At 34.5% G+C, this 25596-nt stretch overlaps 1 protein-coding gene across 8 annotated transcripts in view; it reads left to right on the forward strand.

The window, feature by feature from the left end:
* DLGAP1 (DLG associated protein 1) overlaps positions 1 to 25596 on the forward strand; it is a 410173-nt gene that overhangs the window by 70250 nt on the left and 314327 nt on the right. The window contains exon 2 of one of the 8 annotated variants that reach the window (XM_072034762.1): positions 1464 to 1497. The exons of the other annotated variants lie outside the window; for them this stretch is intronic. The gene's annotated coding sequence lies outside the window, so the exon portion shown is untranslated. The remainder of the gene's footprint in view (positions 1 to 1463; positions 1498 to 25596) is intronic. 8 annotated transcript variants of the gene reach the window in all.

Consider the following 25596-nt stretch of genomic DNA (forward strand, 5'->3'; position numbering starts at 1 on the left):
AGGGGAAAGTTATAATGGTCATCCACTTCTCAAAGAATACTGTAAAGCAGGAGTGTCCTGTGTGAGTGTGTTTGTGTGTCTTTGGGAGAGAAAGGGGACTGAAACATCAGTATTTGATCACATAAACCTGGCTAGGGTATTAGTACTCTAAGAATCAATTCCATACTGGCAGAAAAGAGGATTAGTTTGGTTTTGGCTTTGAACTGGTGTGGAAGTAGAGCTGTTGGAGAAATGGTCAGCAAATGCATAGATTCAAATAATTATTCCTCAGAATAATACGTGATAGTCTCAAAAGGCTCTATTATCACTAATTTGCATCACAATTGAAAAAATGAATGCTGAAAGATCTTATTGCTTATACTGATTTTATTTTTTTTTAATGCATTGACTTTAACACTTATAACTGTGTGAAATTCTGGACTCAATGAATTGATGACAAATTTCAAACTGATGAAATTCAACCCTTTTTTCATCCTCTGTTTTGAAGTTACTCAGTTATACACACAGGTCACTTTTTCAAATGAGAAACTCATTACTTACAGTAAAATAAATAAATAAAACTGGCACCATCTTTATTGACTTTGATAACTGCCTATATGAGCATGCTACTTTGGTGAGAAAAATGTTAATCATATAGACAGAAGGTTTTTTGTTCAAGAGTCTCTGAAGAGCTTTTGTATGTTTTGAAAGCAAGGTAATAGTTGATTAACTTATAATCACAGTCCTTAAATCTACAATATCTAGTATTTGATCTCACAATTTCACTTCTTTTGTAATTCTAAATTATTGAACAAAGTGAGACCAAATAAATTGTAATTTTTCTTGGCCATGTTGCAATGTCTAATTAAATTTCAGGAGGAAGAGAACTAACACTCTAAATGCGCAGTTACCATTGATTCAGGCACAGGTTCACTGAGGTTAGGAATTGGGGGGTGTTTATTTTTTTTGTTGGGGAGGGGGGGGATTTTTTGTTTGTTTGTCTTATGGACAATTCAGATAGTTTGGGTTCCCTAGGTTTTTCATTAGGAAGTAAGTTGTGCAGATCTCAGTTCATTCTTTTACTTCTTTCCTATAGCTCTTACAGATTGGAGCATTGTGTTGAGCATGCTCTCTGGAAGGGGTGTTCACACGTGTTCTGTACAGGAAAAATGCCATCTTGTTCTGTCAGAATTCAAAATTGAGTCACTTTAGTGTCAAAATTACTATATAAGAAAGTTAAATATGATATCTAAAAGACAGCCAAAAATAAAGCCAAAGTTTTTTTGTTCCCCCTGCCCTCAATTGAGAGGTGTCAGGGAAAAATTAACACCGGACTACTTTAGGTTTCAAAATGAGTCCTAAATACTAGCTCTTTTTTACTAAAACCACTTCATATCAGTTTATCTCAGTAAATGTAATAGAAGTTTAGTATAGCACATTACTGAATACAGTATGACCGTTACATTTGCCTCACCTTTTTTCAGACTCTTCAGTGAGGATGACACCATTTACCCAAAGGTAAATATTCTTATTATTCTTATTCTTATAGAATAAGGATGAGGTAGCTCCAGCCTTCCAGCAACTCATTGCTCATACTCATTTAAACACAGCTAAGGAAGTTGAAATAAACTTACTGAAAGAATGTTTTCTAATTTTTAGTTGCTGTTTTTTAAACAGTTCACAAGAGTGTTCTCTGGTTTTATTTTAAAGTCAATAATTTATTAGAATTTGTGTGGGGGGAGGGTTGCTTGTTTGTTTACTTTTACAATGAGATTTTGTAGTTAAACTTTATTTAATTTGTTATGCAGTGGAACAATATGGTATTTTATAAAAATATTCCCTGACTTATGGGCCAGGTTTTATACAATATAATTCTAGCAGTGATTAATACAAATAAAACAAAAGTAATAAAACAAATAAAAAAGTAATGATGGAAGGACAAAATAATGAACATTTTCTTTGAACTTTCTTTCAGCAGAATTTTAAAAGGTAATGCTCTTTGCAGAAAGTTGTCTTTATCCATTTTCTTTTTCTGTGATGATTAATGAGGCTTACGAAAGTTTTCCAATTTCTCTTCCCCATCACAATAGATTATTCACTCTTATCTGAGTGTACAAACAAAATCTGGAAAAAATGGTAGAAGCTAGGCTACATTTTACTGTTGATGTTGTTCCAGCACAGCTGTTTTATTTGCTTTTAAAACTTTCAGGATTTTTTTCTGCTGCTTAACAATGGAGATCAGTTTTCTTCTTTAAAATCTAGAGGTACTTTTAAAATAGATTTTTACCTAGATGCAGTTTCCAATTATGTAAACTAGTGAAGTATAGTCTTGTATTAAGCTTCTTGACTGTGTTTGCAAGGCAATGTTATATGCAGGTATGATCCAACATTTTAAGACTGATTTCCTATTAAAAAAAAAAAAAAGGCTACTCTCTGAGTACACAGCATATGTTTTAGAATATACACGTTGCTCTCTGAATTACTGGTTACACTGGAATTCTGCAGTAGTTGTAGTTTCTTGCCCTGTTTTACATATTCTCTGATTAATTTGGGATTTCTTATTTATTTATTTATTTATTTATTTATTGTAGCACAGTGTGTTTTGGGTTAATTACCATTGTGCATTGAATTGCACAGAATATAGATTAAAATTCTGAATACATTAAGTCAGAACTACTTAATATCATTTATCTTCCTTTCCTCTCTTTACTAAAAGGCAATGGAAATAGGATTCCTTAGGAATAAAGGTTTGATGAAACTGGTGCTTTCTGAATTATACAGCTCAAAATAAATACAAAAGCATCCAACTAGCTGTAAAATATGTATGGTGTTTAATTTAGAACTATTTTTTTTTTTTACATATTTTCATGGAGGGAGATGAAATGTAGAAATTTTCAGTATTTCTTTCAAGTGTGTATTAGAAATTTATTGTAACCCACTAAATTTATGAGATTTTGTGTTTGTAGAGAAATACTGGGAGTATTGCCCAGAATAGAATGAGCCTCAGATTCTCTCCCTTAATGCTAGTACAGTCATTGCACAGCTGGAACAGTGTCAGAAGGTCACAATCAAGGAGCAACAGATTTGGGGACTGATTTATCTAGGACATTTGCCATCATTCTTCTTTCTGTTTACAACTATGCATTGGGGAAGCTATAATAATAGAAATAGTGCTCTTTGCAATACTAATTCAATTAGGTTATGTTTTTTCAATCAGTCGATTACATAATCAAAATCAAGTTGAGAAGAGTTTAAAAGTACACAAGAAAACAGCTGTATGGAGGAGGCATTTATTTATAGTACAGATTTTATAAAGCCTAAAATTGAATGGTGTTTTTTTTTCACGTGAAAGTGAGATAATTTGATTATTAAATGATACCCAAATAAACGTCTTTTCATGTTACAAAAAGTCAACTTCTACCTTATTTTTTTCCAGTAATGAAAGTAGATTATGACAGGTATGGAAATGTGGTGTCACCTGTTCTGATACAGGTGGTAACACTTTTTTAGCCACCACACTATTTTACCCATCTGTTATCTGATAACTCTTAAAAGATGACAAAGAAATGGTTCAAGATTTTATGCTCAGTAAGTAGCAATGATACAGCAGTAAATGTCCAAGACAGTGCTTCTTTCTGCCACGATACTGCTGTGAAGTAAATTTGTCAGATTGTATTTTTGTTTCTAAGAACCAAACAAAACTCTAATGCCTCAGATTGTGTGGTTTTTCCCAGCAGTCCTTTACTATCCCACAAGAGTTGTGATATTGAACTAGCCCCAAACCATCCTTTTAATGAACTTTTGAAATTCAAAATTTTTCTCATTTTAAACTCTCTTGAGTTCCTCAATTTATATGCACAATCTGAAGAAAAAAAATAAAGAGTTTCACTTATTTATTTTGAACTTTCTGGCTGGTAATTCGATAAGACATCACCAGATTTTTGAGTTATAGAAGGAGATAACGGTGCTCTTTTATGAATTTCATGTGAAGCTCTTAGCCATATGAATAAAATAGTTTATGGTCTTCTGAAGATTACAGGTTTACAGATTGTTTCTTGTCTGCAGATATAGAAAACAGTACAGTCTAGTCCTTTTTATATTGTAAAAAATGAAATAATAATCTTATAATACAGAGGAAACATATTCCAGGATATATTTTCATGGGAAATCCTGAGAATCTCAGCTTTGCTTGTGACCTGGTGTTTGACCATAGCTCAACTATTTTATTTTTCTGTGTCACTGCCTCTTAACGCATTCATTTTTTTCTTTGCTGACTTTCAAAAAGCAGCATTGTTTTATATGTGTTAACACAGGGTATATGAAAATGATCTTTTAGTTTGCTCTCAGGTATCTACAGACACTGTAATAAAGATGACTTCCAAGAAAACAATATGTGAAGCAATTAAATCACTCTCTGCTGAGCAAAGTACTTGGGAAGGTCCTGCAAGGGTATATGACACTGTGTGACACCCTTCTCTTCCAGTCAGAGGAAAGCTTAGAAATCTCTCTGAATTATGTCAGATGACCATAATTCACTGATACCAGTTGTAATTCACATCTATTTGTATCTTTCAAGAAAACTTCACTTTAAGCAAGTCAACAACATGCAAATCCTGCATGTTCTGTATCATCCTAGATCCCTGTTGCCTTCTCAGTTCCCTCTTCTGTTTCATTCCTTATTTCACATGTTTAATTGATAATTTTTCAGTCCTGTGGTCCACAGGCATCAGAGGCATGTCGAATAGACATACCTATCAGAGGTATGTCTACTAAGGAACTTTGGAAGTTGTCAAAGAAACTTATTCATATATATTATAAATCTCTGTCTGCATGTGAAATTTAAAAATGTGTTCTAACATTCTCTTCAAAATTTTGAAAAGGTGTTCCCTGTAAAAAGCTATATTTTGATGTAAAATTCTATAGAACAGCATCTCACCTACCTTTTGGCCGAATGGGGAGAGTCATACTTCTTCCTTTACTCAGCAGCAATCAGCCCATGATGCTCACTGCAGGAAAGAGAACAATGACATTTTACCTGCTATTATCTGCTGTGAGCAACTTGAGGGAGCAGGAGTGAAAACATATTGCTGCACCCCACTATCTGCTGGGATGACTGAGAGCACTGGATGAAATCTGTGCAACTTTAAAAAGGGAAACACAACCTGCTTATCCCAGTTAGCCAAAGTGGGCAGGTGAGGAAGAACTGATACAGACATAGAGCAATTCTTTAATCTCTGCCTGTTGAAAGGAAGCTGTGGGTTGCTTCTTACATGGAACATGTTATGAAATGTTCCTATTTATTTATCCAGTATCTTGTCTGATTCTAGTGGCTATTTATAGTTTCAAGTGTATTCAGTCATTTGAGTGTGAGATGAAAAATGTGAATATGTGAATTTCTGTGATATTTTGTCTTACTTGTAAATATGCAACATCAAAAGAGGTCTGCAACTGGTTGATACTGGTTTTAGAACAGAGTAGATGCAGTTCATGCTAAGCTGATATTGCAGCACTTGTGGACTTGTTACCAACTCCAAAATAGATCCTTCACATTTGCATAGCAAAATGGGGACCATCTGAGGATGACAGAAAGAAAAACATAATGTGTGAGAGAAAGAAGGATAGAAAGAGAGTATTCTTCCAAGTGCATATTTAATTTTAAAAAATCCATATTTCATTAAAAGATAGTTTGGTTAGCAGTACAGAGTTGATACATTTCCTTACTAAATGTCAAATTTACCTAAATATTATCAGAACCTACACTCTTTATTTAATGTTTGTGCAGATTATTTTAATTGTACCACCATCCGTCCACTACTGTCCCTAAATTTAAGTGACAGATTTGGTTTTAGGAGACAGATATTCAGTGGTATGTCTATTGAAACACTTCAGTACTATAAGATATAATAAACTTTACCACAATAAATATTTATATGAGAGCTTAAGAGCTTTGTGTGTGTGTGTGCTTGTGTGTGTGGTTAAAGACCTCTGCAATCTTTTTGTTTTGCTTTAAAAGTGAGAGTGATATGTTTTAGTTAAGAGAACTCAAAGCAATCAAAGCTAGGAGACTGAAGGGTAAAGCTTGTAGGTCTGTCAGTTTATTCAACTATTGCCTCTTTTTTACCCATATCCAGACAGAAACTTGAGTCACTATGAATGCTGGGCTTACATCTTAGTTTGTTGAGGGGGTTGTTGGTTGGTTGGTTGGTTTCTCAAATATGGTTCAGTATACTGGTATGATTTAAGTATATTGTGGGGCTTAATAAGATAGTAACATCCATTTTCTCAGTGTGGGAGTGTGAATTAATGGTTAAAGACAGAGACAATGAGCCACAATTCCCTAGTTCTATTCTGGGCTCTGTGCTGACTCACTGCATAATCTTACTCAAGTCATTTAAATTCAGGTGAAATGGGCCCCACTGAAGCTGATGAGATAATACCTGTTTCAGTTTTTCTTCCTTGGTGGATTCTTCTATACAGTTCTGCCCTTCAGCCATCAATCTAAATTTATTAATATGTTGTTGCACAGGATCATTGTAAAGTGTGTTTAATTAACTTGCTTTATATTTTTATACTCTTTATTGAAAGGTACTTTTTTTTCCTAATAGAAGCAGACAGGAAAATAATTCCCTATTCTGTAGAAATGTTTTTCTAAGTTCTTCTTGTACATCCAAATGAAATGACCTTTCAAAAACCATAGACACCAATAGTTAATTGCACATTAGTAGGGTTGATACCTGGAGATATCATTGACACATGCTCAGATCTCTGCTGAGAACTAAGTGATCCTTTATGATATATGAGTCTCAAGTCAGGACACTGACCATTTTGCCTTCCATTATAAGGAGTACCTCTGTCATTGTTGTATGAAAACTCAAGAAATCTTTTTTTTTTTTTTTTTTTTTTTTCCAGTATATGGAGTGAAAAATCAAAATACTGACCGTTTCTGCCAGATTTATTTGTTTTTTAGCAAGCTATAGTGGAATTTAACATTGGTCAAAGCATGCTCTTCCTTCCATTTCCTTACAGGAATTGTATCCTGGATTTCCATGTTTTGCCTTTTTGCTTGTTATGTTTTGTTTGGATTTGTTTATTTATTTTTCCAGCAATTATTAGTCTTTCCTAAGTTACCTTTCAAAATTCAGAATTGGAAGCATTCAGAATTCATCTGATATCTCCAAAATTACTCTGGTCTTTTTGACAGACATGTTGGATGGCCTGCAAGTTACCTGAATCTATATAGAGTTTCCACTGTCATAATCCACAGCTGAGTGAAGAAGATAAGAAATTATGGCTCAGACTGACTTCACATGACTATACATCCAAGCAGTGTGAATGGCAGCACCAACTGATGGTGATTCATTCCCTCGGCACTGAAATTGTAAGCATTCAGTGGAAAAGGATTACTTTTGAACAAAGAAATGCTTTATCCAACAGACAGTATGGACATTATAGAGTTATTAATCAGGGCAATCATCCTGAAAGTAGATTTAACTGCAGGATTTCATGTAGAGGGAAACTAGAATTACAGCAGGAAGCCATTGAGGATTGAAAGTTGAAGATAGAACTGCATATTTTAAGGGCCCCTCAAATTACACCTGGGGAAAGGTTCACTCTGCAGATGCTAATGAAATGGTTCCTGTTTGTGTGGTTCAGTGTTTTCTTTGGATGATATCTCTCCAGTAAGGTAATTGCAGTTGGCTGTGAAATAGGAAGGCAACTAGTTTAATTTGCTCTGTTTTCCACTTCAGTACCACCTCAGGCTATTTCTTGGCTTCCCTTACAATATTTAGCAAAGTCAGCCTCATCACTAGTGAGAAAAAAGACCTCAAAGGAAAACCCAGATGTGTGAGGTAACTATACTGGTGACTTTTGGCTGCTAACAGTCCTTCAGAATGACTACTGAAGCATAGTTGAGCTGGGAATTAAGGATTTTATAGCGCTGAAATAGCTATTGTCTTTTTGAAACATAAAACCAAGTTGCTAATATCTTATGGCTACTGCAAAATAATTCAGATGATTTGGAACTCCCTGGTTCAGCTTTTTTTTTTTTTTTTTTTTTAATGTCTGAAGCTGAGCAGATAAAATTCATACCTTTTGTCCCAGAAATTGTTGTGATTTAATTAAAGACAAAGTAATTTTACATAGATTCAAATGATAGTTTATGTTGAAAAGGATTTCTGGACCTCAAGGCCAACAGAGCTAGATCAGATAGCTCGAGGCATTTTCCCATTGAGTTTTGAATATCTCCAAATGTGGAGGTTCTGTGATCTATCTGGGTAGCTCATTCCAAGATTTAGGATCATGATGAAAGGGATTCATCATAATGAAAGGTAGGGATTGTTAGTTCCTCCGTAATGTTTCGTATAGAAGGGAGTTGCTTTGGCTTTTCCCAAATAAGTTATAATTTGATGCTGCCTCCTGGCTGCAAATGAAGTAATGTGTAAGTGGTAAGGATTTGGTGACCTACAGAATAGTACCTCCACTGAAGATTTTGGGAGTCCAGGTAGTCGTCATTTACCTCCATAGAGGTTTTAAAGATCCAGAATATTAACTGAGCCAGATAAAGATGGAGTTTAGTGGAACCTTGTTATCAGTGGGTCCGTAAGTTTACTAAAGTCTTCACTTCTTAGAATGGAAGGGTGATGGTATGTTTACTGAAAAACAGGTCTTTATTCTGATAAGAAGTAGAATAGAATGGGGACAAACAGAAATAACAGAAATTCTGAAACAAATTCTTGGAAGCACAGATGTCTTGGAAACGCAACTTACAATTTTAGAGATGAGTGCTTAGAAAAGACACCCTGAAACTCATTAGTATTTAACACAGCCTATAACACTGCAGATTGTGACACATTTCTGGTAGTTCTTGAAAGACATGAGGTTTCACCATTTCCTAATATCTTAGATGTCTCTCTATACCAATAAAAATTGTTGTAAAATGTAGTCATCTTAATTTGGTAGTGCTTTTTGCACCTGTTCTGTACAAGTGTGTGCTCAAAGGAAATAATAAGTAATCAGGGATTTTATATTTTCTTAAATGACATCACAAAATATCATTCATTAGTCTTTAAGGACTTTCTCAGAATTTGTGTAGAGTTAGATTTTACATTAGTTTCCTCTTTTTTCTCTGCTTCTTCAGATGTTGAAACTTAGTTATTCAAATTATACCTTTGCATAAAAGGATATGATTTCCACCAAGTATCTGAAAAACATGCACGTTCAAGGGAAAAAATACTCCAAATGTATTGTGGTATTAATTTTTATGCAGAGGCACAAATATTTCTCTAGTATTACCTATCAGACTTGAAAGCTCCCACTTTTTTTGCCACTATATTATCATGTGCCTGTAAATTCTTGGTCTAGCAGGATCAGCAAGTCAGGAGCTGATACGTGATTTACAGCCAAGGCATTGGTTGCTCAGAGGGAGGCTACTGTTTTGTCTTAATGGAATGCAGTGTGATCAGAATGTGTTACCATGACTTATGGCTGCTTAACTTATGATTTTTTTCTTTTAATATGGATATCTGTTCTTTCTCTGCTGTTGTGGAGGAGACTGACCTTTATAGTATTACATTTGGTGAAACAAAAACTCAGGAAATTAGAAATAACTACAGATCCAGAATATGCAATTTCAAGTGGTCTTTTCTTCCCAGTGCACATCTATGTTAAACTGAGGTTGAATCTGTAAAAACATCTTAACTGCAAACTTCATAATACATCTTCCACAAGAAGAGATTTAAAAGACAAGTTTTACTGATTTCAACACCAGATTTTCACTTATCTGACTTCCTCATCAAAATTTTATTACAAAACTCTTTTATCTCTAAATTGCCTCATTCAGAATAGCTGTCTATTTAAAATGTATTCCAGCTTTGTCACTCACAGTACTGAGGCTAAGGACAACTTTTCCATTTTGTGTTACCCTCCTTCTCTTACTATGGAATAATGCTTGCTGTATCTTCTGCTGTTTGGGAGATATCCATGTATAAGATTTCAGCAATTTCACTTCTGCTCCATTTATGATGACTCACCAACTAGATGCAGTCTGAAAGAACTACTGGGGAATTCCTTCTGGAATCAACTGCTGTACAACTGCACTGTTAAAACTGAATTTCTTCTTCATCTCCTTATTTTTAGTGAGTCTCCTTCCTGAGAGTGTTCAGTTTATTCCCACTCCATAAATAATGATTGATTGAATTAACTTACTGTATAATGGAGAGATGGGAATACCTTCCCAACCTTCCCACTGGGGCCTTTTATGCCTCTAAACCTGCAGAAAGGAAACTATCTTTAATCATCAGAAAACACATTAATGCCCAGTTGTGTAAGGGAAAAGCTGCCAAAGTTTACATCAGTGTTTGCAGCAGCTTTAAATAGTGAGTTAGCTGACAACTCATCACTGCATGCTAATTGTAGCCTAGTGTACAGGATGATCTTAAAAATAATTTGTGTGGAGGGAAATCACATCGATTGTTGTTTTACCAAAGAGGAATATCCAGTTGTTTTAACTAAAAATTTTTATGTGCCAGGGTTTTCCGCCTCAGTTCCTTGAAAATTATTTTGTCCATCTATATTTGCATGTATGTGTGTGTGTATTGCTCTTACCAGTCTATTTTTCATGGTGTTTCTTGCTAATGTTAAGAGAAACAAAATAAAGTGAAATTTCATTTGATTTTTTGAAGTTTTATTCAAAGCAGTTGCAAATTCATTTTGTTATTATTTTTTGAGAACTTTGATGTCTGGAGGAAGGTAGGCAGAGAGCTAAAACATTTAGGGATGCTCCAGGTAATTCAGTAAGGAAGTTATTTAGCGCACATTTCAAAAAAGTGCATTTGTAAATAATGATGTTTTTCTGTATTTCCTGTAAAAATGTCAGATACTTTATAACTGGTGACACTGAAACAGGATATCTGATCAAAATGCATCTGCCTCAGTATTATTCAATTGCCCTTTGCTTTTACTGGGCAAATAAAATGTATGCTCCGGTGTTTTCAGTGAAGATGTTTCGTTTTTGAAGTTAGGGACACTTCTATCTTGTTCATATGAAACCATGTTATCCCTTATCTTTTTTTTTTTTTCCTTTATGCATATAAGGTATATAATATGCTTAATGCATATTATGCATTTTTTTAAATTTACCAGTTTATTCACAAATAATAGTGTTCTGATTATAATACTGCAGATGCTTCTGAGTGAAATCCACTGACATAGGAAGACATAGTGTTGGTTTGATGAGAAATGTATGATCATGTTGTTCTACTTTCTCTCTAAGACATTCAGTTTACATTAAATGTGTTCATGAGCGTATTCATTACTTTCAATATAAAATATTTTCAAGTAAGCAGAAAAGGCTGAGAATGTTTAGTGTGTTCAGTGGAGACTAAGAGTCAGAGACTAAGGACAGGGACAGTGGCCCTCCATTCCTTTTTTTTTTTTTTTTGTGTTTGTGTGTGTGAATAAAGGGGAATGGAAACAGAAAGGTATTGCTTTTTATTTATGTATTTATTTATTATTAAACTGATATTTATAACAAACCTACTTTTAGGTTCCCCTCTTTTCTGAGGTAGCCATGAGAATTAGGAAAATCTTCCTATCTGTGCTTTCTATCATATTCCCATATGGACGTGAATTGTTCTGTTTTCCTAATCTCTTAAAATCACGTTTTCATTAAATTTACATTCAAAATTACCTTAATTCACACTTATTTCCTGTCTTTTCCTTTCCTTCATTACTCCAATGAGTTTTAACAATTCTGAAAAATATGACAAGAATCTTAAATGTCTATAGTGTACATTTGTTCTAAGTCATGTTGAATATGCCAACAGCACAGCAAAAAATAATAAAAAAATAAAATAAAGTCAATCAATCATTGAAATGAGAGAAGGAAATGCATTCACTGTTTATCCACTGTTGCTGTGGAGTGTGTTTTATTAGATAGAGGATATGAATTTTATTTGTTGTGTCACTCTTTAAACAAGCGGTTATTGCAGAAACAAAAATTCATCTTTATATGCAACTTTAGTTAATTAAATGCTTTGCAGTACCTGCTGGCTTTAGGATGTTGAGTGGTTGGTGAGTCATAGTTATCTATTTTCCTGTTATTTTCTAAACCCAATTCTGTCTTATTTTGCTGTGTGTATTTTACTCAATGTAAAATTCTTCCTCTCTGTAAAGTCCCCTTCTCTGATTTCATGATTCTTTCCATATTCAGCAACCTTGCTTTCCCTTTGCTTTCAGAAGCTTTTTAGAGTGACAGGTTATGCAAGTATTAATTGCAAGTCCAAAGAGTAATATCTGCACACTTTGCTCTTAAATCCCAAAAATTGTTCATAAAACTTCAAGGTTTTCTTCATGGATGTTCATGTCCTAATTTTTTATATTCATTCTTTAGTAGTACTTTGCTTTAATATAAGAGCCTTTACATCAAGTTGCTTATTGGAAAAAGACTTGTATTGGACTTGTTTGACTGCTTCTTTTTTGAAGAAATCTGGGAAATTCTTAAAACAACTAAAAATTACTTCCCATATATTCTGCTTCTTTCATGACCTTCTCTTCCATACCTGGCTGGGTGGGTGGATCCACATGCTCTGGCAGTTGTCTGCTTTTGCGTGGTCCTGGAAATCTGTGACCATTTCTGTGGCCCAGTAAGCAGAACTTGTTGTTTGGCAGCATGCTCATGCAAATGTTGTAGTAGAAGCAGTTATGCAGAGATGGCAGATTCCTATTTCATTGAGAATTGCTGTTGATGATTTGTTTTTGCCTACTTTGTTACGTATTCTGGAATGAATTAGTTTCTTATAGAGAAATAATTACAGAGTACATATAGATATATATTTATTGAAGAGGGGAGTCTTAGTTTTAGTAGTTTAAAATGAAATTTCGTCAATCAGACCTTTTTTTTCTTTGGCTAAATTTATATTTATTTGTGCACATATATATATTTTTCCAAATGACAGCTAAAGTTCCTGAAACATCGCAAGGGTCGTATTGCTCACAATTTCAAAGAGCCATCATTTATCTTTGTGGATACAAGTAAATGGACAATGGTGTCCCGACCATCTGCTCAAGCTGCTTGAAAACAGTCTTCTGTGCAAGTGGCATGAAAGGTAATTTAACCTCAGAAGGTGCCCACAGAGCTTCAATTCTGTTTACCATTGCCTCTTTGCCAGTCTAAAAATAAATCATGCTAAAAAAAAAAAAAAAAAAATACACTCTTATTTCCCAATATTAAGAGCAGATAATCAGGGGAACTAATTTCAGCTAATTTCAACTAACAAGGGGCTGTTTTTCCCTTCTAGTATTTTTCTAAGTAGCAGAGAGCTTTTCTGGGATAAATGGTAGCTGTCTTATAATTGTCTTTGTTGCTGTAGGAGGCTGTTGTCTTTCAGAGTACAAAATAGGATATAATCATAGAGTGGTACTCAGTGCTGGGTGATACACATTTTCAACCTATCAAATGCAATTCTTCCATGACCCCTTTGTTATTTTGCTTTGCCAATCCATGCATTTTTATGAGTAAGGCACCTGTGTTAGTGAACAAGAAGTTTTTTTTCACAAAGGGGCATTCTGTCCTGAAAATGATTGTTTTCTCTGGCTGTTCTTTTTCAAAGTCCTGTTTTGTAGTAGTTTCACTGTCTGGTCACAGTGAAACTTTTAAAAGTCTTTTAAGGGCTGAGTCCAGCTTCTAAAATTTCATTGCCAATAAAGAATTCAGAATAGCAGTTGTAAAAAGTGTCTGTGTGTACTCACACACACGTATATACATCTATCTATTTATATAATTAGAAAGGACACACGCTTACCTTTTTCTTTTTTTCTTTTTTTCTTTTTTTCTTTTTTTCTTTTTTTTTTCTTTTTTTCTTTTTTTCTTTTTTTCTTTTTTTCTTTTTTTTTTTTTTAATTTTACATATATTTTTATTAAATAGCTAAAAAAGTAGGAAAAGGGGTTCCTTTCCAAATTTAAATACATATTGCAGGATATAAAAAGACCTGACAATAATCTCACTCTTATGGTTTTACAGTTCCTATAGGCTACAATGGTTAATATCAGGACTAGCAAATGATAACTTCATGTGTTTCCCCACAGCTTTACCCTCTGTGTTATCTTCTGCCATCTACTGTGCTAATTTCTTAAGTTTTCAACACTACAAATAATGCAATTTCTGTCTCCTTCATGCTCTCATACTCTTTGCACTCCATTCCTCCTGATTCATTTTAGGACAAAGACAAATTTTGAGAATGTTCTTTTACAAAGATACAAGGTCAGACCAGACATTGTTGAGTATGGGAAGCTGTGCTAGTGCAGGCATAAAGCATGCCACAGAGGGAGGAGAAATAGAAAATGTATTTTCCTGGCTATTTTTTCAGGTAACTTGTCCTAAAGGCACATGGAAATATTGGAAATATCAGCAACAGATTAAAAAAAAAAATAGTAAATATAATCTGTATTCAACAAATGAACATAGATTAAAGTAATAATAGTGTGCGTGAGGAAAGAAGTCTGTCGGAGTAAGTTTTGTTGTTGAATTAATTCTGTTGGTTTAGCTAACCTAATTAATGTTCTTTATTGCCATAAATGCATTCTGAACATAAAAAGGAACAAGTTTTTACATCTAGCTGTGAGAGTGTGTCCAGTCTTTATAGTGGTGTAGATTTTGGTCCAGTTTAATAACATAAGCCTGATTCATATTTTTCTTGGACATTTTCACTTAGATTTTTTTAAAGCAGAAGAGGTGGAACATGACAGATTTGAAAATGTTTTATATAGCTTTCAACAAGAAGCAATTTATAGTAACTTGAAGTTATATAACTTCTAACTACACTTTTTCATGGCATGATTTAGATAGTTCTGGTGCTTTCACAATAATTCAAAGGAATATGCAATCAGTCAATCCATCTTATCTATTTTAAGCATTTCCAAGGAACCATCACTAGTTTCTAGGCTCTAAGTCTGAATAAAAGTGACAGTTTGCCACAAACATGCATTTTGCAAAAATATCAGAGAGGAAAATGTCTTCATTTGTTTATGAAATGAAGATTTGGTCAAATAAAGGGATCCCACAGCATTGATAATTGTAAAGAATATGCAATCAGTATTGATTTGTGCAGGTACTTTGGGACAAAAAGCAGGTGTCATAACAAGGTGTGTTTGGTCTCCAGTAATAACATTTTCTGTAGATCCATTATACCCCAGAATTTATCTGAAAGATAATTTGTCCTATATTACTAAGTTAATAATATGATTTATTTTTTTTCCATAGAGAAACTTGTAGGATAATCTATGAAGGGATCTTTGAATTCAGATGGATACCTTCAGAATACTTTTAGCCAGAAGTAGTTTGCATGAAATCATAAAGTAGTGTATTCAAATAATTTTGTGATTTTGGTCAAATTAATCATTTGGCTTTTAAAGTCAAGTCATAATTCATGAACATCTCATTTCATGAGCTGTAATTACCTGCTGTCATCTACAATGATCTTAAGCTGTGGCTGGTTTTCAGTTTGCACTTTAATGCAAGCAGATATAGATGTCTAAATGTGTGCTAGGTGTCTAAATTTTAATATGCAATCAATTGAAAATATCTTTCTGTCATAATTAAACCAAAAGAATGATTCAAATGACAGGCTCCTCTAGGTTAAAATCAATGACACCTGTGTATGTAGCTAATGCCATATGAAATGCTGCAGGGTATGTGAGCCATCCACTTGGAACTGATGAATGTAACAGAGGGTTGTTTATAGGACTGTTGGACATGCAGCTTCCTAAAGTGATAGCTGGTGTCCCAAATATGTTGTAGGGCATTTCAGAGGGCAACTGAAGTGGGCTTTAGGTGTCTAAGTAATGGCAAACATAAGCATTTTTCTTGCTTGTAGACAGCAAACCTTGGATGTGTTAATCTGAAAATGAGCTCCATCACATGTAACTGTGTTTTTATCATATTTTCTGCAAACAGCTGCACCAACATGAGAGTCACTTAAAGAACTAAAAAGCATAAGGAAAGTCACCCCAGTTTTGTCTTGTTTGGTTACTATAGCCCCTTGTAGGAATATGACCTTACTATGGTGTTATCAAAGATAAGCTTTCAAGGGCAGGCCCATGAAGATTTGCCTTGAAGCAGCTAATGCATCATCCAGAGCAAACATGCTAGCAGAAGAAGTCAGGTGAAGAAAAAGTGTCCCTTGGATTCAGACTTATGTGGAGACCTTGTCCTTAGTGATCCACTGACATTCAGCAGGTGTTCACCTGGGCATGTCATCTCCAACTCGGGGAAAATCCACTAGGGAGACAACGTGACCGGGGTGGAATGGCAACTAGTGGGTCTTTGCATTTTGGGTACCCTGAGCAGAGTCTTGGTATCTGGGCCAGTAAGTAGGACCTCAGCTGCTCCAGAACCGTAAGAGCTCAAACAGGGCCTTGGCCACTTGGAAGTGGCATGGCCTGTATGCTCGGCTTTGACAATTCAGGGGTAAACATGGGGACTTGATAGCAGGTGGTGGTACAGGCAGACAGCAGGTCTTCAGCAGTGAAGGAAGCCCTTTTCAGAGTAGTGAGGCATGTACAGATGATTTGGTACACTGCTCTGGTCATGTTTGCTCTTGGTGCTTGGCTTTTACCCCGTAGGATCAGATTATTTTTTCTTCTTTCTGGAACAGCTTGCAATCTAATATGGGGAAAATCTGATTAGGAAGTGTCAACTCTGATAGTGATAGGGCCAGAACTGCATATCTGCCTTGCACATAGCTTATTACCTTTTGTTTGACTTCAACAAAAAGTAGGTAGGGGCCCATGCATTGGTGTTAGAAACTCATGAGGATTGCTTGTGATACCAGATTGAGAGAACTTGTCAATGCACCCAAGTGCAGGGCTGCTGTCCAAAAGACAAGAGGGAGCAGTGGACCGACAGGAGCCTTGCAAAATTCAGTAAAGGACAGAAACCAAGTCCTGCACTTGCGAAGGAGGAGTCCCTGGCAGCAACACAGACTGGAGGCTGGCTGCCATAGGAGTAGCTCTGCTGAAAAGGCCCTGGGGGTTTTGGAGGACAGTGAGGTAAACATGAGCCAGCAGTGTGCTCTGGCAGTACAGTAGGTTATATAGCAATCCTGGGCTGCATTGTGAGGTACACAGCAAGTGTATCAAGAGAATGGTATATCCACCTTCATGAAACACTTATTAGACTCTTTAGAAGATTATGCACAGTCTTGCACTCCCCAGTACAGGAATGACATAAATAAACTGTAGCATGTTCAGCAGAGGGGTACCAGATTAGCCATGGCTGTAGCACCTGCCTGACTGAGGTTGAAGGTTATGGGCTGGTGCAGTCTGGAGAAGGGGTAGCTTTGGGGACACAAAGCAGCTCCTGGTACTTTCAAGAAGGTTACAGAGCCAGACAACAGTGCACAGTGGGAGTACAAGAGATAATAGACGCAAGCTGAAACAAGAGATTTAAACTGGATATAAGGAGAAAGGCACCCAGAGGACAGCCTGGTGCTGCATTGGATTGCCCAAAGATGCTGAACCAGCTCCCATATCTGAAGTGTTCAAGACCCAACTGAGCACCTATTCAAGAAAATGAGCAACCAAGTCTGATCTTAGAGCTGACCCTGCTTGGAGCAGGAGCCTGGACTAGAGACCACCCATTTCCCTTCGTGCCAGATTTTTCCTATTATGTTAAAATATATTATTTAAAGACATGAAATGAGTAGCTTCTCTGTCAAGCCCAATTAGGCAAAGACAGAACTGTTTCCCCTTAAGGTATGAGGACAGACACTTTGCTTTTCTGGAAGGAAAAAAATGTAGCCATAGAGTTAATTATATTAACCCTGTTATAGTACAAAATAAAATAAAGATTGGAAATTAAAGTGCTTTCTGAAATTTTGTTACAGTCAGCATTAAAAAATTGTGAAACTTTACTGCAGGTGTAAAAAAAAAAATGTTGAAGGATTTTGGTTTTTTGTGTGTTTTTATTGTCTTTTATGCCTTCCTCTTTTTGCTGTGAAAAGTAGGGAATAGTTTTTAAATAATTAAATCGTACTTGAATGAAGAAAGGCAAGCACACAAAGAAGATAAAGAAAAGGTAACAGTCTTCTGCTCTTCTCTCTCCATCTCAGTGAAGCAAAGACTTCCTTATATATTTAATGAAACATTTACGTATTTTTTTAATCTTCTAATTAAAGCCATACTTTATTTTTTTAATCACACAGCAAGTATTACAGATAACCCAGCTATAGAAAAAGTATAAAATCAACAGTAAACTTAAAGAATCATAAAATAATCTAGGTTGGAAAAGACCTTCAAGATCATCAAGCTCAACCATCAACTTGACCTACCAATAAACCATATCCCTTCACACCACTTGATGTATTGTGTATGAATTCTTAAGAACACGATTTGAACAGGCTCTGGAATGCAGGAAATGTAGTCTTTGCTATTTAATGAAATTCAGTCACATACGTGTGTAGAAAAATGTCACAGAATGTCTCAGTTTTGGTCACTTCTACCTATACAAGAGGACTGTTATCTCTCCTAGAAAAAAACCTGAAATGCTCAGCAAGATTAGGTAGGATGCTGGAGTTTGTGTTGCTTCAAGAAGAAATATGGGCAATTTTGAGTGTGTTCATAATACTGCAGTGAAATTGTCCCTTACTGAATTCCCCTACAACTTAGGAAAAAGGCTATTGCAGAGGAGCATGACCAGGACGTGTAATAGATAAGTATGAAAGATTTCACTATTTGTATCAAAATCTTAAAGGATATCTGCAACTTTCAATTGTAATATCAGAAAAACACAGGTCAGTTGGCATGTATAAAAATCACTTTCATAATTTTCAGACTATTGTCAGTCTTGTAAGACTGGCTATTTCTTCAGACTATATTAAGTCTTTTACCTATAGTAACAGTTAAACAAGACTGAGAAGCATGCCTTCATAGTTTCTAAAACCTTATAACAGTAGTGTTATTTTATAATACAGTTTTCGGTAGTCATAGTAAATAAGGCTAATACTGTAAAATTAGTGATCACTAAGCTGTATTTCATTGTGCTTTTTTAATTGTGCTTACTTTAAAGTATGATTTCTGTTTAGTTCTGTTCTATTATATCTAAGCTACCAACAGTGAAGGTTATCCTGCTTGAATCTTGAACTGATCAAATATATAAACTTGCACATCATTATATTGGTTCTGAAGAATGAAAGATGAAGAAAATTCAGACATTTATAAACACTTTAATATATAAATAAACTATTTATCAGCATTTTCATATTACCTAGTGAATTGGGGTAATACAATTAATTTTTTTCTAATTTTTCAAAATGTTTACTTTTACACAACTATTAGTTTTAGCTGAAGGTTCTGTTTATGTGAATAAATATTTTTATATTTGTTGAAATGTTCTACAGTAGAAAAATTTTCAACATTTCTCAGGTATTTAGAAACAAATTACCTTTTAATAAATTTATACATACAAAGAAGTAAGTGGTAGGTTTTGGGGCTTGCTTTTTTTTTTTTTTGGTTTGGTTTCTTTTTTGTTTTATTTTGTTTTTCCAAGGATAGATCAACACAGTTTAACAACTAGGATGCCTAGAGAAGGTATTCTCCTTATTGGAACGATATTGTAAGTGTGTATTTTTGAATTCTGATTCAAAAATTTGATATTTTTATAAAAATAAAACATAATTATGTTGCTAATATTTGCATTCTGATTTATCAGACAGAGTCTCAGAATACTCTTTTGCATCTCTCTGAATTATGGTCAATGGTTTCCTATGTAGAGGGCATAATTCTTGCACATGATTAGTTTTTGAAATAAAAAGAACATGGAGGTTTCATAGTGAAGTTTCACTGCAGGTAAACCTCACAAACAGAAAGTGATGTACCACTGTCATGCATATTTAGAAACAAGACACATTACTTTTACAGTGTTTACCTGCAAACTTGCAATTTGAAATGGCCATGAGGTCTTCCACTTCAAAACTATTCATCTGATAGGTGTTAATTCTTTGGAAAAAAATAAATAAATAATAATAATAATATGCCTTTTGCATGTTTTTATTTCAGAACTTCAAAACAAGTCATTAAATATTTCTGATGGTTCTAAACAGTTAGAAGAAAAGTAGGTCAGAAAGACTGGTAAATCATGTTGTCTTTAGGAGTGGTGATATCTTGAAAGACAGTAACGTTCTGAGATGTGCTCTTCCTGTATATGAAAAGATGACATTTGGAATTAATACTACCTATGAATCAGTGATCAGTGCATAGCACAATGAAAAAAAAAAAAAAAAAGTAATTTAATTGTTGGAGTGTTTAAATTACAGTCAATAGTATTTTTAATATTGAAAGAACATTTTTAGAGTACAGCAAATACTTCTTCACTAAAAGAATCATGGAAGAATTGAATATATATGGGAAGAAGTATACGAGGGAGAAGCATAAGGGATTTTAGGGAAACTATGCCCTGGGTTGATGTCAGATAAGACTAACAAAACTGAAAGTTACAATATATTAATGATGTTTAGAAAGCTTGAATTAGATTATTTAGTGATTTTATCATGCTAGTGGAATATTATCTGTTTCATAAACTACACCCATTGCAGTTGGGATAGCTCTTTTCTAGGCAGTTCCAACACAATGGTTAAGCACTAAATACTCATAGAGATTAGTCCTTCCTTATATTCTAAAATGATGGACAACTGAACATGAGCTGGCAATGTATGCTTGCAGCCCAGAAACCCAATCATGTTCTGAGCTTCATAGAAATGTAGCTAGCAGGTTGAAGGAGGTGATTCTGTGTCTACTCTGTCTTTGTAAGACCATACCTCAATTACTGCATTCAGCTCTGGGACCCTCAACGTAAGAAGGACATGGACCAGTTAGAGCAAGTCCACAAGAGGGCCATGAGGAGGATCAGAGGGCTGGAGCACCTCTCCTATGAAAACAGGAAAACAGGTTGAGAGAGTTGGGGTCCTTTAGCCTGATGAAGAGAAGGCTCCAGGGAGACATTATAGAGGTTTTCAAGTCCTTAAGGTGGTCCTACAGAGGCTGGAGGTGGACTCTGAGAGAGTGTAGTGATAGGACAAGGGTTTTAAGTTAACGGTTATAAGTTAATTAATTAATTAAGTTAATGGTTATAAGTTTAACATTTTAAGTTTAAAACTTAAAATGGTTAAACTTATATTTAGTTTTAAAGTAGAAGAGGGCAGATTTAGTTTAGGCATCAGGAAGAAATCCTTTACTGTGAGGGTGGTGAGGTACTGGAACAGATCTCTCAGAGAAGTTATGGATGCCCCATAGAATCATAGAATGTTTTGTGTTGGAAGGGACCTTTAAATATCATCTAGTTCCAACCTTCTTGCCATGGGTAGGAACACCTCCCATAGTCATCCACAACTTCTCACATCCCTGCATATGTTCAAGGCCAGATTGGATGGGACTTTAGTAACCTGGTCTGGTGGGAGGTGTCCCTGCAATGGCAGGGGGGTTGGAACTAGATAGTCTTTAAGGTCCCTTCCAGCCCAAACCATTCTACGATTCCATGGAAAATACATTTTTATAGATGCATAGACTGTTGGGTATTTGACTCATGTATGAGTCTAGTATTTACAAATTAATTACAATAAAGATAAGTCAAACTGTTGTAGCTATAGACACATCACAGCAGAATAAGTAAGGCTCTCATCTGAGTCAGACTTAAAAAGTGCATACATACAGGTCATAATGTATAGTTTTTAAATTAAATTAATTAAAATCTAATGGTGTGGGACTGTATCTGTTAAAGACACTTAATAAACTTTCCAAGGCTTGTTTAACACAGTTCCTGGTTTTGTATTCAGTGTATTTAGCATAATTCATAATTAAAGTCGCCGTGGTTTCCTCAATCACATATATTAATGAAACATAATGTAATGTATCCAGGTATGTGAGCATTGAAATAGAAAAGGAATATATTGAACTAATAAGTGAAAGGAGATTAACAGCTCTGTGTTATGTTCAGTAACATCTGAGTAGACTTTTTTTTTCCCTTTTTATTCATTTATTGCAAACAACCTCTCTTCTGAGACTGACCTCCTGTGGAAGCTTTACCTCATTTAACAACTGAATGTCATCAGAACTGCTTTAATTGTATAAGCTCTGCTTACAAGCAGCAAAATGAATTTGAACCTCAAGTGCATTGTGGGACTAGAATGCCAACTTGTCTGAAACACACTTGAAGATTTCTGGGAGCAGAGCAAAAACCTTACTGAAAACACTGGGGGACAGAAAATTTCAAGGCTGGGATGCAGACTAGAATTTGGTACTGTTTGCAGCAATCATCACTCTTGTAGGCAGGTAGGCTGAAAGGAAATCAGATTTGCCTCTCTTCAGAAAGCATCAACCTTCACAATTCCCCTCTCAAAATATGTCACATGAAAAAGAATTACAATCTAGTTGATCTTTTTTTTGATCAGAAAATAACAAGTTATTGAAACATTCTAAGCAGTTCTATTCTCAGTTTGATAAGTACGTAATTTTTCTTGATAACCCTTTGTTTTGTCTTTATGCCTCATATGCAGTTGTTTTACATATTTTATGAGGCATTACATATGTTTCAGAAATGCAAATGACTACATCTGAGTTAAAATAATTTGCAGTCCATTTACAGTTGTTGTGTATTATTAAACATTCTGTTAAGGTAATATAACAATAAAATTCTTAAAACTGAATTCTTTAAAAATATTTGGACAGTTTAAAACAAAAAAGCTGAGTAATCTGATAATACTAACCTGGATCTTTTACAGAAGCTGAGGTCAAGAGTTTGGATATGTCTGTCTTTTTAAAAACCTTACATCTTCAATTTTTAACATCTGAAATAAGCACTACAGACAATACTTGATAAATTGTCCCCACTATTAAAAACATCTTCCCATTATTTGGAAGCTGAATGTACCTGATCTTGGCTGCTGATTGCTTCTATTACTAATTTCCTATTGTTCTGTGGCACCACAGCCTGTGAAAAAGTTATCCCTTAGCTTCTTTTCTGAGTGAGCTTTGGGTATCAAGCACAGATGTTAATGAGTTGCTCATTCTTATGACTCTTTGCTGCTTCTGGTTTTCAGCATCTCTATCCAGTGTTGCTGCTGGAAGATGGAGGGTGGGGGGTGGGGGGAATGTGTGTAGGTGAGAATGAGGGCAGTTTCCTGGAATGCAATAGTGTTATTAAAATTATAGAGAAAAAAAGAATGCTATTTGTGCCACAGAAAAACGTGAATTTTATTCCTTATAACTTGGATCCTCTATGTAATTTGTGATGATAGAAAATAATTTTCATTTATTCTGATAACTAGACATTTTACTCTCCGGAGGAAATACGAACATCAAAAATTTCTATTATTATCTATTCACATCAGCAGATAGTCTTTTGGGTATTAACTACTATAAAATGGATATCCTGAACTTTACCAAGTTCAGGCTGAATGCTTTGTTATTGGTGTCTGTAAGGTAGCTGAAAATCATATTTTATGAATCTAATTTTCTAGTAGTTCATAAAAGCATTAGTTAAATACAAAATGTATAATGCATAGTGGACGTGTATAATTTCAAAGGGATTATTATGAAAAGTATAAATTTCTTAATTTAAATAATTTAAACTAAACCATTTTCTACTCCACTGAATACTGTAGTGGTATTGCTTAGGATCTGATTCCAACAAAAGTACTTTTACTGTCCTATTAGCACAGGTTTAACAAATTTTAAACATGATGTTGTTAACCATAGTCTTCACTTTTAAGATAATATTATGAAACCTATGTACTTTTCATTATTTCAGGATTTATTTGGATTTTGGGTAATAATAACACCGTAAAAAAAAAAAAAATATATATATATATATATATATATTGAATAGACAAAAACAATATATAAACTCAGAAAATATTTAATTATTGATTGACTTTTCTTCAATTGTCTTTATATTTTAGGATTGTCAGAAACAAGTATTTTATTTTCTAGTGAAGGTATATGATGTGTGGTAGTAACTTGCATCTTTTCATCCAGCAATGTCATTTGCAGTGTGGTGACCTATGTTAGAAATTTTGGTAGTCTTAATTGTAGTTGTGTACTTTCAAGTGTGACTACAATTAAGAATAGAGGCAGTTTTAATCTGGGTAGATAAGGAAGCTAAAAACCTGGACTCACAGATTAAAATGTGAACATTAAATGTGCTTCTTTTCAGTGTTACTCTCTATTAAAACTGAGTCCCAATAGATTTGAAATTCTCTCTGATCATTGGAGGAATGTCAGCTTGTCCTCAGGTTTGCAACTATATCTTCTTCTATTGATATGAAAAGAAACAACAGCAAAAAAAGGAAAAATAGTCCACGTCTGTAATTAATTGCAATATGATTATGCTGCTAGACAGTAAGAAAATGCTTTATCTGTGAAAGTAATTGTTTAGTAAATATTTATTATTGCTTTTACATTCTTTTGTTTGTTTGCTAAAAAGGGTAGGATATTTTTTGCTAACATATTCCTATGGACAAATCTTTCAAAAAATTTTTTTTCCTATTTTGTGGCATAATTGTCATCTGGACTAACCACGAGTGAAGTTGCTGGATTTAGTGTAACAGAAAGTTGCAGTTTTGACATTGACTCCCTTTTCAGTTGTTTTACTCCCCTAATTAGTGCTGAATGTTTCAGCATTCCCAAGAATATTGGGACTATATAATGAGTATTTCCACTGTGGCCCACTCCACTGCCTGTAGTGTTGTCCTAAAGCAAATAATGCAGTGAGAAACACTGAGCATACATAAAGATGTGCAGAAAATGGATGTAAAATTAAAATCTACACTACCCATACTACTTCTGTATTACTGGGACTCATCTTCAGAATGATTCCTGCATGCTGTTAGAATTAGAATTCCATCTCAAGAATCTGAAGTTGAGTTATGAAATTATCATTAATTATGACAGGGGAGGGGGGACGGGGGGGGACACACACAGATCATTCTGAATAATGTGCGTAATTGTAACTCTTCTTCTATATATCAGAGTATATGAAGAGAGCCTTATTGCTCTTTCAGATTGCACATTGCAGCCACTCTAGAAAACTGAATTGCATTTGAGCATCTGTTGCAGTTAATCTCAGATGATTTCTACACATTTTCCTAAATGCTTTTTAAAATATTTTAATGTAATATTCACTAGAAATTAGCAATGCTAAACAAATTAACCTCACAGAAGAAAAAGCATCCAAAGCAAAATGTAGAAAGAGAGAGAACATAAAAAATGACCAGATTGATCACGACAGCAAAAATTGGTCCTACAGAATTATTATGGGAAGTTCCTATTTATCATGTCCAACAAAATTACAGTCTTTTCCTTTGTATGTGCAGATGCATATCGTACATGAAGCCTGTTCTTAACAGTAAACAGTGATAAGCTTGAGTGGCTACTGATTTCCTTTTGTATTTTCAGGAATAACAGGGTGTAAAATAGCTATATGGAATGGGAAATTTGGTCTATTTGTCAATAAAGACCATTGCTTCATTTAAGTAATTTTCTGCACTCCCCAGGAAAAAAAAAAAAATAAAAATAAAAAAAATCTTGTATTACTGAGTCTGTAGAAGATCTTTTTGAAGTATTTTTTT

The sequence above is a fragment of the Anas platyrhynchos genome, chromosome 2 (assembly GCF_047663525.1).
Source record: "Anas platyrhynchos isolate ZD024472 breed Pekin duck chromosome 2, IASCAAS_PekinDuck_T2T, whole genome shotgun sequence".
Lineage (NCBI taxonomy): Eukaryota > Metazoa > Chordata > Aves > Anseriformes > Anatidae > Anas > Anas platyrhynchos.